Source organism: Rhineura floridana, chromosome 5, assembly GCF_030035675.1.
Source record: "Rhineura floridana isolate rRhiFlo1 chromosome 5, rRhiFlo1.hap2, whole genome shotgun sequence".
Classification (NCBI taxonomy): Eukaryota; Metazoa; Chordata; class Lepidosauria; order Squamata; family Rhineuridae; genus Rhineura; species Rhineura floridana.
This window is the reverse complement of record NC_084484.1, coordinates 180914028-180928963: the sequence shown is the minus strand read 5'-3', so window position 1 is coordinate 180928963 and position 14936 is coordinate 180914028. Positions and strand designations below refer to the sequence as shown.

At 44.2% G+C, this 14936-nt stretch overlaps 1 protein-coding gene across 5 annotated transcripts in view; it reads left to right on the top strand.

The window, feature by feature from the left end:
• The first annotated feature begins 11220 nt into the window (after nucleotides 1–11220).
• EMSY (EMSY transcriptional repressor, BRCA2 interacting) overlaps nucleotides 11221–14936 on the top strand; it is a 53196-nt gene continuing 49480 nt past the window's right edge. For 2 of the 5 annotated variants that reach the window (XM_061629040.1, XM_061629038.1), the window contains exon 1: nucleotides 11221–11474. The gene's annotated coding sequence lies outside the window, so the exon portion shown is untranslated. Of the gene's footprint in view, nucleotides 11510–14936 lie in introns of all 5 variants that reach the window. The other 3 variants (XM_061629043.1, XM_061629041.1, XM_061629039.1) reach the window with 2 other exon arrangements.

Sequence of the window (14936 nt, the reverse complement as noted above, 5' to 3'; positions counted from 1 at the left end):
ACATGCTTGTATGGTGCGTATGCATCCTCCAAAATAGTGCTTGAATTTCCTTTTTTCCTCCTCCCTCTCAATCCCCGTTTCCTTTTGTGCTGTGTCTTTGAGATTGTAAACCTGAGGCCAGGGACTGCCTTATCACCGACATTTGCAAGCTGCTCTGGGAACCTTTTTTTTTTTTTACTGAAGATGATAAAGCTAATTTGCATAAATAAATTTGAGTCTACCCTATTCCTCCCACCAAAAAATTACTTTTCTTCAGCCCAGTTTAACCTGATGCATTAAAAAAAAAAGAAAAGGAAAAAGGAGAAAGGCAAAATGCACGCTTTGCACCCCAGCTGTCATGGTTCACTGACAACCGCAATTGTCACTTATATAGTTCGCATCATAGTCTCCGTGCCCCTTTGCATACGGAGCGTTCCTTAGCTGTGCGGACCCTGACCTCCCACGCGATACCTGGATGCAGAGCTGCCGAGCCTGCCCGCTTCGTACTACGGAAAATGGGCGGGGCCAATCCACCCTCGCTTTTTTCTGACGCGGGAGGTCCAAATGTGCCGCGTCTTGCAGGCAGCTGAAGTGGGAGGGGTGCGCATGCGCGAGGATTAAAAGACAGGCGAGAACTTGGCAATATCAATGTGAAATTTTATGCAAAGCAAACAAATCGACTGGGGAGGACACAAAGGGAAGAGGAGATAGAAGTTAGCAGAAAAATGATGGACTATTGCAGTTCCTGCTTGGAACTGTGGCACTACCACTTTGCCAAACAACAGTGAAATGTGTAAAACTCCAGCAGGCTCTCCGGAATAAGTTGGGTTGGGAAGCACCAAGCTAATTGGACACTTTGGGGACTGAGCACTTTGACTTCCATACTGAGAAACGAGTGAGGAAGAGATATAATAGGGTGTAGTCATCCAGGGTCAGGGAGGCATAGATCCATTACTGTTTTGGGAGCAGGGTCCCAGCCAGGTCCCTATGTATGAGCCAATCAGCATGAAAAGGGAGCATGTTAGCCTCTGAGAAGAGCCTTCTCCTTTCATGCTGATTGGAGCCAATTAGTGAAAGGAAGTGACCTGGCCACTGAGAAGACTCTTCTCAGTAGCTAATACACAGCCTTCCCTTTCATGCTGATCGGCTGCTAGAGTGTGGAACTCTCAAGATGACAGGGAGAGCAAGGGAGCTGAGGGAACATGGAAAAGGGGATGTAGCTGTGAGGGGTGTGGTGGGACTATCATGAAGGGACCCTGCACTTCTGATTTTGCCACTACACTGCTGGATATAATTATTATTAGTTTAGGGGGTGATAGGAGAAGCAGTCATTGGAGCCACCCTTCATCAGACTACAATTCTTAGGATACTTTGCTGCACATCATGACAATTACGCTGGTGAAAAGTCAGTGTGATTTTTGACACACCTCTGTGCGTGTCAGTAGAGCATTGTTTGTTGGGGGGGGTGAGTTGTCAATGGCTATGCAGTTGTGAAATATGGCAATTCTTAGATTATTTTGCTAAAGGTCAGGGCATAGTAGTATTTTATGCTATGTGACTGCAGATGCAACTACTGGTAATAAAACAAGTTTTTTAGAAAGTTAAGTTTTCACAATGGAGGTAGCCTTTGGATTGTTGTAAAAGTATGTTCATAGCAATGACCATGGCGTTGTCTTTATATTAATTCTGTTCAATTGAATGTTTCTGCTTTTAGCTCCTGAGGAAGGAGATATATTCTCGGAAACGCGCAGAGCACGAAATAAATCATCTACATAGCACCAGCGCTTGTCTCCTTTTGTTTTGACTACTGATTGGTGCTTCCCCCCTTCTTTGTTCCTCAAGTAAGTTTGGAGCCATGTCTGTGTATGTTGAAGACTTGTAGGCTTCACTCACTCACCAGGCTGCAAGGCATCTTTTCTTTCCTTGGAATAAATCCCACTGGCTGTAATTGCTCTCAGAATTGCAATTTGAAATCTTGATTTGATTACTGAGAATGATGTGAGGCGAATTCCTCCTTTAAAAATCTGTTCTGGAGTTTCTTGTCCTCTATTTATTTCCATTACAGCACTCCCCGCTCCCAGTTTGATTTTCCTATCCAGAATGTCTTCATTCCATTTCATCTCCCAACTATTGTTTTAGCAGAGGTACCAAGCCTCCTTTGTGATAAAAGCTTCCAGACACACACCACCATCCTGCGAACGGCTCATCCATAATAGAATATCCAGAGCCAAACCGTTAAAAAGATTTTTCCTGTTTGGTAATGAGTTTTTAAGCGTATGCATGCGTTCTATTTAACTGAGAGAATCCCTCTTTACATTTCATAAAATCCCTCTATGTACTATTATTGTTACTCTTCTTTCTTTGAAACCATCAGCATTCAAATATGCCCTGGCTGTATGCTTTTCTAAAGAGCTTTCCAGATGTGTACACATAGTTCTTTTTATGTTTTCAGTGTGTTGGGAGCTTCAGAGCTGCACTGTAGCACAGTCCAAGGAACATTTATCGGTTTTTCTCTTTTCTCTGGGGTGGGTGAATAGGAATGGTGTTTGCCTGGGTTGTGCAGATTAACTGTAGAATTTTTATCCAAAACCTGGCACGCAGATGGAACGATATGAAAGTGATATAGTGATATATCAGCAGCCACGCTCCAGAAAAATGTCATTCCTGAATTTCTCCTGTTGAGAAAAAGAAGAAAAAGTTTGTGTGTGTGTGTGTCAATGAAGACAGAGAAAATAAATTATATATACTCTCACACACACTCACACGTCTATTCATGTGCAATAATAATATAGATAAGAATTTTATGACTATTCAGCACCTGAACTATCTATGGAGAGATTAATTTGATCAGCTGCTGCAGAGATCTCAGAGATAGACGATATGGAGGTTTCAAAAGCTGCATCCTGTTTCCAACTGAAGGTTGTAGTTGGTCAAATTCACTGATTATTTTTTAGTGGGAAGATATAATAAATTGGCAAACCCCTCATTTCTTTTGCGAATATGCTCTTTTTTGCCAGTGTTTTTACAATGCAGTACGGATGTAGACTGGGATAAGGTCTCTACTTAAAAGGCTTGTTGAAAGAAGGTCTTCAGTAAGTGCCAAAAAGACAACCAGCTGCAGCTGATACAGAATGCAGCAATGTGACTGCTCACTGGGGCAGGGTATCGCCAACATGTCACCCCGCTGCTGAAAGAATTTCACTGGCTACCTATTCGCTACTGGGCTAAGGTGCTGGTTTGGGGTACAAAGCCCTATATAGCTTGGGACCAGGATACCAGAAAGATCGTCTTATATACCCAGTTGATCACTATGCTCTGCAGGTGAGGACCTCCTACAGGTACCATCTTATCAGGAGGTCTGTTCTGCACAACATAGGAAGTGGACCTTTAGTGTAGTGGCACCAACACTTTGGAACTCCCCTTAAATATTAGACAGGCGCCATCTCTTATCTTTTTGGCACCTACTGAAGACCTTCCTCTTTCAACAAGCCTTTTAAGAAGAGACCTTATCCAGTTTGCGTCTGTGTTGGAATTGCTTTTTAATATGTTTTTAAAGCTTTTTTTAAAAAATATGTTTTATTTTAATATGTTTTTAAGGTTGGCTTGTTTTAATATATTTTAAAGTCTATTTTAAAGTCTGTTTTTATGATGTTTTCGAGTGTTTTGTTTGCCACATTGGGCACCTACTGGGAGGAAGGGTGGGATATAAATCTAGTAAATAAATAAATAAATAAATAAATCTGGATCTTTACAAGCAGGGAGAGGTGCTGTTCTGAACCAGGCGTGTGCGTGTGTGTGCGTGCGTGTGCGTGAGAGAGAGAGAGAGAGAGAAAGAGAGAGATTTGCTGCCCTGGGCTCCTGCTGGGAGGAAGGGCGGGATATAAATAAAAGTGCAGAGAGAGAGAGAGAGAGACTCTCTCTCTCTCTCTCTAGTAGATAAACCATCAAAATCCCTAAACAGGATTTTACACACTCAATACCTGCACAAATTCCACACCCACTAATGCACCCATACATCAATCACCCTACACCTACACATAATCACCCACACAAACAGAATCTCCCACTCAACAGTTACCAGCAATCCTCTAGGTGCATATGCAGAACGATGGGGTTACATCACTGGTAGCCTATCATTAAGAGGCTAAACCCAATTTTAAACTAGGACTAAATATAAACTAGGGGACGGGAACTGCACCCTCTCCTGAGTCCCTGCCTTACACCCAAGCTTGAAGTCTTCATTTTACCTTTATTTTATTTATTAAATTTGTATCCCAGTCTTCCTCCCAGAAGAAGCCCAGGGCAGCAAACAAAAACACTCTAAAACATTTTAAAAACAAAAGACGTTAAAACATATTAAAACAACACATCCTTAAGAACGTATTAAAACACAGCATCTTTAAAAACATATTAAAACAAAACCTTCCCTCTTCGTGCAATCTCACTGGAAAATTGTGAATCGTTTCAACCTGCTGTTAGAAGCTACACACAGGGGAAAAAATGGGAATGGGGAAAGCGGATCCTCGGCTGTTCTAGAAAATGAAAACAGGTTTGGCTGATGCCTCAATGACAGTTCTGAACCAAACCCTCGTGCTGTGGCAATGACGCGAAGCGAGGCACTGCGGCACTCAAGTTGCCGAGCTCCAGAATTCTGACAGACGCTTCCTTATTTTAGCACTTTCCCTCCAGGCTCCATTAGCACAGAGGCCTCTGCAGCATTTGCAGGTAATCCCAAACTGGTAATTTCCATGGAAAAATTGGCCTGAGTCAAACCCCCAATACCAAGAGGCTGTCAACAAGATGTTTTTTCCTCCTTGCTTTAAATGAGCGTTGCTCTCCAGTCTTGGACCTTCCATGGCTAATGTCTAGTAGTCAGTAATGGCTGATGTCAGCACTCTGGCCCAGGAGGAAGAAAGAGATGCACATCTGGGGTGTGATGGCAAAGAGAAAAATTGTAACATTCCCTGGGAGGGGGGCTCTGTTTTCTCTCCCCTCCCCAGGCTGGCCCCTATAGGGGTTTTGCTGCACCCGTTCGCTACAGGACTACCAGAACAATTCCACAAAATCAGCCTTCAATCTGATGCCCTCCAGATGTTTTCGGCTGCAAATCTCACTGGCCCCAGCCAGCACAGCCATGCTGGTTGGGGCTACTGGGAGTTGTCGTTCAAAACATCTGGAGGACACGAGGCGTATTAATGAAGGCTGCATTAATGAAGACTTCCAGTGGGTCGGCTGTGTTCGGGTTCCTCCAGACAACCTATTAATTCAGCATTCATCCCAATTTGCTTGCACACAGCTTATGTGGAGGTTAGATTTGATCTTTATGAAGCATTCGTCCTGATTTGCTTGCAAGCAGTTTACATTTATTTATTTACTATTTAATTTGTATCCCGCCCTTCCTCCCAGCAGAAGCCCAGGGCGGCAAACAAAGAGCTAAAAACACTTTAAAACATCATAAAAACAGATCTTGAAATATATTAAAACAAAACAGCGTTAAAAACATTTTTAAAAATGACTTTAAAAAAGGGTTTAAAACATTATTAAAAACATATTAAGCAATTCTAACACAGACGCAGACTGGGATAGGTCTCAACATAAAAGGCTTGTTGAAAGAGGAAAGTCTTCAAATCACCGAAAAGATAGCAGAGATGGTGCCATTAATCATAATTTCATCCCACACTTTTTAGTGAATTTCCGTGTCGCTGCAGAAAGTCATTTAAAAGAATGGATTTGTTCCACTCGCGCAATAGAGCCCTTTCATCCACTTTAGTTGCGCAAACCTAAATTTCCTGGTATGCTCTTGAATCTTCCCTGCAAAATACTGATAGTCTGGAGGTACTGTACCCTTAGTTTCTTGCAGCAAAAGCAACTAAGAGTCTCGTCTTAAAGACTTAATGGATTCATTCTATGGCAGAACCTTTGGTGGACTAGAACTCATTTCATGAGATGCATGATGAGTTATCTGCAGTTGGTAGATTATTCATCTATATGTGTGGCTAAGGGTGGACTGCCTTCAAGTCGATCCCGCCTTATGGCAACCCTATGAATAGGGTTTTCATGGTAAGCGGTATTCAGAGGGGGTTTACCATTGCCTCCTTCTGAGGCTAGTCTTCCCCAGCTGGCTAGGGCCTGCTCAGCTTGCCACAGCTTTACAAGCCAGCCCGTGCCTTGTCTGCAACTGCCAGCTGGGGGGGCAACTGGGCTCCTTGGGACTCTGCAGCTTGCACAGGTGGCAGGGCATGTAACCCCTGGGCCACTCACTGTGGGGTGATCTTTAGCTGGCCCTTGACACCCAGGAGACACGAGCGGGGATTTGAACTCGCAGACTCTGGACTCCCAGCCAGGCACTTCTCCCCACTGTGCCATACCAGCTGTTGTGGCTAAGGGTTCAAAGCTGAAAATGTAAATGGTGGGAGCAAATGGCCATAATTAAGACTAAACCTAGCCACATTCATCTGAGAGTAAACAGATGGACATAGTGGGGTTTACTTCCAAAGGCCTAGTTCGTCCAGCATCCTGTTCTCACAGATACCAAACAGATACCTATGGGAAGCCCATAAGCAAGACCTAAGCGCATGAGTGTTCTCCACACCTGTAGTTTCCAGCAACTGGCATGCCAAGGCGCACTGCCTCGCTCCAACAGTAGAGGCAAGACGTAGCTATTGGAGCTATTAGTAGCCATCGATAGCCTTACCCTCCTATATTAAAGCTATCTAAGTTGGTGGCCATGACTGCCTCCTGTGGGAGCAAGTTTCATAGAGCCAACTGTGCGCTGTGTGAAGAAATGCTTTCTTTTGTCTTCCCTGAATCTTCCAACATTCACCTTTGTTGGATGTCCACTATTTAGTTTTCCAAAAGCAGAGATTTAGGTTGCAATCCTATACCTATGTGCCTGGGAGTAAGCCGCACTGAACTCAATGGGACTTCCTCCTGAGTAGACATGTACAAGATTCACTGATGTGAGGCAGAATTTTTTCCATTAGTAACAATGAATGGGTTCTAATTGTAAATCTTAGGCAATCTTGGGAGTTTCAAAGTCTTTAGCTCTGTTTACTAAATACAAGTAAAATAAACATGCTAGATTAGATCCCAAACTGTGGTCAATGGACCACTAGTGGTCTGCAAGTTTCATTCAGACGGTCCTCTGTGTGTCTGTGGATTTATCACTGGATGCAGGAAATGGCACATTTGTTGATTAAAAATTCATATTGAATTTTAATTGTATTTTAATTGCTTCCTTTTTTTCTTCCATTGTTTTTATTTTATAACAATTCAAATTCTGTCGAATGCAACAAAATACACCATGTAAGAAACAAAAGCAGCAGTAAAAATACAATTAAAAACCATACGGCATCTAGCAAACTGCACCATAAACTGCTGCTACAGGTAGAAAAATCATTAAGTGGTCTGCCAGGACCCTTAACAATTTTCAAGTAGTCTATGGGGGGAAGAAGTTTGGGAGCCACTGCTCGAAGGCATCAGAAAATTTTCTAATGCACACAAAAAATTATCCAGTCATGAAGATACTGTACACAAAATGAGCCACACACACAGGCCAGGAGGTTTTATTTATTTATTTATTTATTTATTAAATTTATATACCGCCCGACTAGCAATAGCTCTCTGGGCGGTGAACATAAAATAGCATAAAAATACAATGAATAACAAAATAATACTAAAATACAATCATCAATCCAATACAATAAACATTTTAAAAAGTAAATCAGTGTAACTTAAAATGCTTCAGAGAATAGGAAGGTTTTGACCTGGAGCCGGAAGGAGAGCAGAGTCGGCGCCAGGCGTACTTCCTCGGGGAGACTGTTCCATAGTTCGGGGGCCACCACTGAGAAGGCCCTAGATCTTGTCATCACCCTCCGGGCCTCCCTGTGAGTTGGAACCCGGAGGAGGGCCTTCGTAGCAGAATGTAGTGCATGGGCCGGTTCATATCGGAAGAGGCGTTCCGCAAGGTATCGTGGTCCCGCACCGTATAAGGCTTTATAGGTTAATACCAACACTTTGAATCTAGCCCGGAAACATATTGGCAACCAGTGCAAGCTGGCCAGAACAGGTGTTATATGCTCGGACCGCTTGGTCCTTGTCAGCAATCTGGCCGCCGCATTTTGCACTAGTTGTAGCTTCCGAACTGTCTTCAAAGGTAGCCCTACGTAAAGCGCATTACAGTAATCCAAACGTGAGGTTACCAGAGCATGTACCACTGATGTAACTTGGTTTTGTGAATCAAGACACGTTGATAAAGCTAAGTAGTGGAAAGGGGCTCCTTTTTGCCAACTTTAACGTTGTAATCCTTGGGGGGCAGGGGGAAATGCAGCTGAAACTTGGCAAGATCTATAACCCCAGAAAGAGCTATGTTGCCTGCAGACGTCATGCAACTCTCCACCCCAAAATAAAGGATATTATACTTTAAGGCGCCCAGCACTGAGCTCCTAAACACTTGGCAGGTTTTATCTACTCTGGAGGGGATAGAATGCCTGCAAATTTCATCCACTTCCATTCAAAAAGGAAAAAAATTATAGCTGTTTTTATCCCCTAATTGCAAATTTGAGGGAGATGAAACAGGCTTTGATGGTCCTGGATCCAAATTGGGCAGACTGCAATACACCAAACTGGGGTCCAAACTGAATCTTGTGGTTCATGCAAACCCCTCCTTCCGACAATGCATCATTCTTATTTGGCTTTTGAGAGCTTAAATTACATGCAAACATATGGAAGAAAGGGGCCAACCATTGATTTCTTCCTATAAAACAACTTTGCAAGGAGTGATTTGGAGGGGGAAGATGAGGGTTGTTTAACCTTTCCCCCAGTCACACTAACTGGTTTGCGTAATGAACAAACATTTCACACAAAATGCACGGCTGTCCAGATTGGGGAATTGGAATATGAGGCCATTAAGGCGAATGCAGGGATACCAACTGCTGTTCTTCAAAACAACAAAACAAAATGTTGTGCCCAACTAAGTTATACTCAGAGCAGACCCATTGAAACTGCCACATTGGATTCAGTGGGTCTACTCTGAATAGGACTAACACTGGATGCAGTAGAACACCTCTAAGCAATCATGCCTATTTATATCATAAAAGTGCTGCTGACATAGATCGCTGCCTTTTACTGAGTCAGGCCATTGGTCCATCTGGACCTTCTGCAAACAGTACCCCTTGCTGCCCTACTGATACACAAAGCATTTTCCCACTCTCCTGCGATCTGCAAATCTGCAGCCCGCTTTGCCGCCAGAACACGGCACGCCAAAAGAACCCTACAGTCCCACCTCGCTATCCATACTCCACTTTCTCAATGTACTCGCCCTAAGAGGATACAGATTAAGTGACGCTCCACTAATATTTGCGGTTTCCAATTGCAACTGGAAGGTGGAAACACAAAATAATTAATGAGAAAATTCAAATAAAAAAGGCAGGATTAGATAGAAGCTGCATTTCGTTGTAGTTGTGTTGAAATAACCGCACCTTCCATATCCCAAGAGAGCCAGTGTGGTGTAGTGGTTAAGGTGGACTACAACCTGAGAGACCAGGGTTCGAATCCCCCAGCAGCCGTGAAGCTCACTGGGTGACCTTGGGCCGGTCACTGCCTCTCAGCCTCAGAGGGAGGCAATGGTAAATCCCCTCTGAAAACCCTATTTGTAGGGTCGCCATAAGTCGGAATCGACTTGAAGGCAGACCGTTAGGACCATATCCCAACGCTCAAAACTATTTTGTTGTGAGTACAGCCTTTAAGTCAGTTCATACTTATGGCGACCTATGAATAGGGTTTTCACAGTAAGCGGTATTCAGAGGTGGTTCACCATTGCCTTCCTCTGAAGCTGAGAGGCAGTGACTGGCTCAAGGTCACCCAGTGAGCTTCATGGCTGTGGGGGGATTCGAACTATGGAACTCACTCCCGCAAGAGGCAGTGCTGGCCAGCAACTTGGATGGCTTCAGAACTGCTTCTCAGCCCTGCCTGATTCATATGAACCCATCTTCCAGTGATTTCTATAACAGCATAAATATAACATAAAATATAGCATGAAATACCATAACAACTCATTTCAACAATAATCAACTCATTTGAAATGTGGTGTTGGAGGAGAACTTTGCGCATACCATGGACTGTAAAAAAGACAAATAATTAAGTGTCAGAACAAATTAAGCCAGAACCGTCACTAGAAGCTAAAATGATGAAAATGAGGTTATCATACTTTGGACACATAATGAGAAGACGTGATTCATTAGAAAAGACAATGCTGGGGAAAACAAGGGAGTAGAAAAAGAGGAAGGCCAAACAAAGATGGATTGATTCCATAAAGGAAGCCACAGACCTGAACTTACAAGATCTGAACAGGGTGGTTCACGTCACGACAGATGCTACTGGAGGTCCCTGATTCATGGGGTCGCCATAAGTCGTGAATGAGTTGAAGGCACATAACAACAAACCATAATAAAATATGTTGCGTATTAAGAACATAAGAAGAGCCTGCTGGATCAGGCCAGTGGCCCATCTAGTCCAGCATCCTGTTCTCACAGTGGCCAACCAGGTGCCTGGGGGAAGCCCACAAGCAGGACCCGAGTGCAAGAACACTCTCCCCTCCTGAGGCTTCCGGCAACTGGTTTTCAGAAGCATGCTGCCTCTGACTAGGGTGGCAGAGCACAGCCATCATGGCTAGTAGCCATTGATAGCCCTGTCCTCCATGAATTTGTCTAATCTTCTTTTAAAGCCGTCCAAGCTGGTGGCCATGACTGCATCTTGTGGGAGCAAATTCCATAGTTTAACTATGCACTGAGTAAAGAAGTACTTCCTTTTGTCTGTCCTGAATCTTCCAACATTCAGCTTCTTTGAATGTCCACGAGTTCTAGTATTATGAGAGAGGGAGAAGAACTTTTCTCTATCCACTTTCTCAATGCCATGCATAATTTTATACACTTCTATCATGTCTCCTCTGACCCACCTTTTCTCTAAACTTAAAACGAGAACAACAACAATAATAGCCATAGCAATAGAAACTAATAAAACTAATAATAATAATACAATACCAGCTGTAGTAGAAATATAAATACACTTTCAACTCCTCTTCTGCCCCTCAATCAATCAGCGAATCCCGTGGTTTGCAGTTTGGAACCGGACGTGTATAGCGCTTGAATGCCTTTTTTTTTTAATCTCTTTGGCCTCCCTCCTTAAGCGACGGTGCCCCTCCCCCCTGACCATAATGCCGCGGGGAGGGGGGCGGTCGTAGGCTCTGCGCGCGAGCGGGAGAAGGGAGGGAAGGAATAATAACAACAATAAAAAAAGACTACATCCCCCAGAGTGCTTCGGACGGCATGTGCGCCTGCGCGCGGGGTCCTTTTCTGCCTGCCATCTTGGCCGCCTTCAGCTGCCGCCGACGCCAAACAAGCCCCCGAAGGTGCCCGCCGGGCTGTGCGCTGGCGACGGGGCGCGGAAGATAGAGGAGAAGGGCGGGATCCATGGTCGCTCCGGGGGCGGATTGGCAGGTGGGTCCCCCCGGGCGGGAAGGAGGAGGAGGAAGGTAGGCCCAGTGCCCCCCCCGGGGGAGGAGGAAGAAGAGGAAGACCATCATCATCTTCATCATCCTCTTCCTCTCCTTTTTTCCTTTAAGGGGGGGTCTGAGGGAGGGCAAAAGAGAGGGAAGGAGAAGGAAAGGGGGTGTTTTTTTCCCCCTTGGGGTGGGGAGGACAAAAAGAGAGAGGCAAATAATAATAGTTATATCTGTGGTGGAGGGATGGCTTCTGAATCTCATTCTACGCGCCTACCTTCGTCTCCGTCCCTTCCCTCGCGTTTTTTTGGGGGGGGAGAAATAACCCCCCCAATGCCTTTCAGCCTCTGCACATCCTCCTCCCCACCCCCAAAACCGCGGTGGATAGGCCCCTGCCGCTGTTTTGTTTTCTTTCTTTGCCTCCTTTTTCACTCTCCCCTTGGTTTTTTTTGGGGGGGGGGGAGGACAGAACACAGAAATAACTGTTTTTTGCTATATATGCCCCCCCTTCCCCATCTTGACTGTTTGACTGACGGACGACTGATATCCTTTGCCTGCCAGTTTTCCACATGTGGGTAGAGATATATATATATATATATCTTTATACGCAGACACACACGCATATATATACACATACATGCACCCACACATACATGGGGGAAGAAGTCGTTGGTGTTTCCTCTCATCTCCCCACCCCCCAATGATTGGTTGGCTGCTTCACAGCTGATTCTCCTTTAGATGCCCTTTTTTTACCCTCACTGCTCCCTCCATAACCCTTTTCCTCTTCATTGATGGGGGGGGGTTATTACTAATTGGCAGCTACTGCTTTACACGCCTTCCTACTTTTTCTCCTTCCTTGATTTCTTTTTTTTTTTTAGAGGAGGAGAAAAGAGAGAGAGAGAGAGAGAAAATAGCTCTTCTCCTTTTCATCACCCCCCCCAATTAATTTGTAGGCATTGCCTCTTTGCAGTGCATTTCCTCCCCCCTAGCCTTTCCCCCTCTCTGATTTTTTTTCACAATAAAGAAATAACTGTGCTCTTCTCCGTATCCTCCTTCCGCCTCCATGATTAGTTGGCTGATGCTACTTTGCATGCTTGTCTTTCTCTTCCTCTCCAATTAATTGCTGTGGTTCTTATGTTGGCGTGTTGCTTTTTTCAGGGCAGGAAAGAAAGAGCGCACTATTTTCCTCCACATCTGTCCCCCCCCCCCATTGATTTGCGTAGCTGTTTTCTCTGTGTATGCCTCTGATTCTTCTCCCTGTAAGTGTGACTTGCCAGGTGGAGCCATTTCTTTCTTTAACACCAGAGATTCCTCTGTGCCCCCCTCCTCCCCCGCCCCCTTTTCCGGCCTGCCCAGATGATGGTCTGCTTTTGTTGGCCAGTGGAATCGCATCTCTCCTTGGGCATTCCCTTTCCTCCCTCCCCCCCCCCCCCCCCCCGGTCATTGTCCACAGTCAAGAATAACCAGGGATAGGTCGGCTGCTGTTGCAGGTGTAGAGGGTGAGAATGAAAGATGCCCCTCTAGTTTTGTTTTTCCCCCAAAGCTGTTATGAGAGATTCAGTCTTGCAAGGCAGCCCGTGCTGAACCTCCCCCTTCCTCTCTCCTCAGAGCCTGCAGCCTTGCGTTTGCTTACTTGGGAGCAAGTCCTGTTGTGTTTGTTTTGACTCACTCTTACATAAACATGCGTAAGGTCAGGCCACCCAAGGATTGGGAGCACCCCCTCCTCTCCCCCCCCCAAAAAAATCAGTGTTATTGTGCCATCTCCATCTTAGTCCACCCATCAGGACTTGAGTCTATCCAGATTATAAACTTGCTGCTGGAACCAGTTCCTGTGCAGCATGATGGACCCACCGGTATATATATCCATCAAAAGGTGGATCCATCTAAAGAAGAGCCCTGTTCCGAAAGATTAGAGAAATGAAAGGGAAATTTAAACCAAGGGTAGGGATGTTGAATAATCAACAGGGGAACACACTGACTGACCGAGATGAAATAAAAGGAAGGTGGAAGCAGTACACTGAAAAACTCTGTAAAAGAGATGCAAGGATGACAGACGCATTCACAGAGGAACTGTATGATGAAGAACCAGAAATTCTACTGATGCAGAACCAGAAATTTTAGAATGCGAGGTGAAAGCTGCTGTTAAAATACTTGGAAGAAAGAAATCACCAGGAACAGATGGCATACCAATAGAGTTGCTACAAGCAACTGAGACGGAATCTGTCCAAACTTTGACAAAAATTTGTCAAGAAATATGGAAAACTAAACAATGGCCCACAGACTGGAAGCATTCAATGTACATCCCAATTCCAAAGAAAAGAGATCCCAGGGAATGCAGTAATTATCGAACTATTGCCTTAATATCCCATGCAAGTAAAGTAATGCCCAAGATTCTACAATAAAGGCTCTTACCATATATGGAGCGAGAAATGCCAGACATCCCAGCTGGATTTAGAAAGGGAAGAGGCACCAGAGATCATATCGCAAACATACGTTGGATAATGGAATGGACCAAGCAATTTCAGAAGGAAATCACCCTGTGCTTTATAGATTACAGCAAAGTCTTTGACTGTGTAGATCATGAAAAACTATGGAATGCCTTAAAAGAAATGGGGGTGCCACAGCATCTGTTTGCTCTGATGTGCAGCCTATACTCTTGGACAAGAGGCTACTGTAAGGACAGAATATGGAGAAACCGATTGGTTCCCAATAGGAAAGGGTGTGAGACTGGTGTATTTTATAACCCTACTTGTTTAATCTATACGCAGAACATATCATATGGAAAGCAGGATTGGACCAAGATGTGTGAAAATTGGAGGGCGAAATATCAATTTAAGATATGCAGATGATACCATACTACTAGCAGAAACCGGTAATGATCTGAAACAAATATTGATGAAAGTTAAAGAGGAAAACACAAAAGCAGGACTACAGCTGAACTTCAAGAAGACTAAAGTAGTGACAACAGAAGATTCATGTAACTTTAAAGTCGACAACGAGGATATTGTACTTGTCAAGGATTATCAATACTAGGCTAGGACTGGGGAGGGCAGCTATGAGAGAACTAGAAAAGGTCCTCAAATGCAAAGATGAATCACTGAACACTAAAGTCAGGATCGTTCAGACCATGTTATTCCCGATCTCTATGTATTGATGTGAAAGTTGGATAGTGAAAAAAGCAGATAGGAGGAAAATCAAAACATTTGAAATGTGGTGTTGGAGGAGAGCTTTGCGCATACCATGGACTTGCGAAAAAGACAAATAATTGGGTGTTAGAACAAATTAAACCAGAACTGTCACTAGAAGCTAAAATGATGAAACTGAGGTTATCATACTTTGGACACATCATGGGAAGACCTGATTCACTAGAAAATACAATAATGCTGGGAAAAACAGAAGGGAGTAGAAAAAGAGGAAGGCCAAACAAGAGATGGATTGATTCCATAAAGGAAGCCACAGA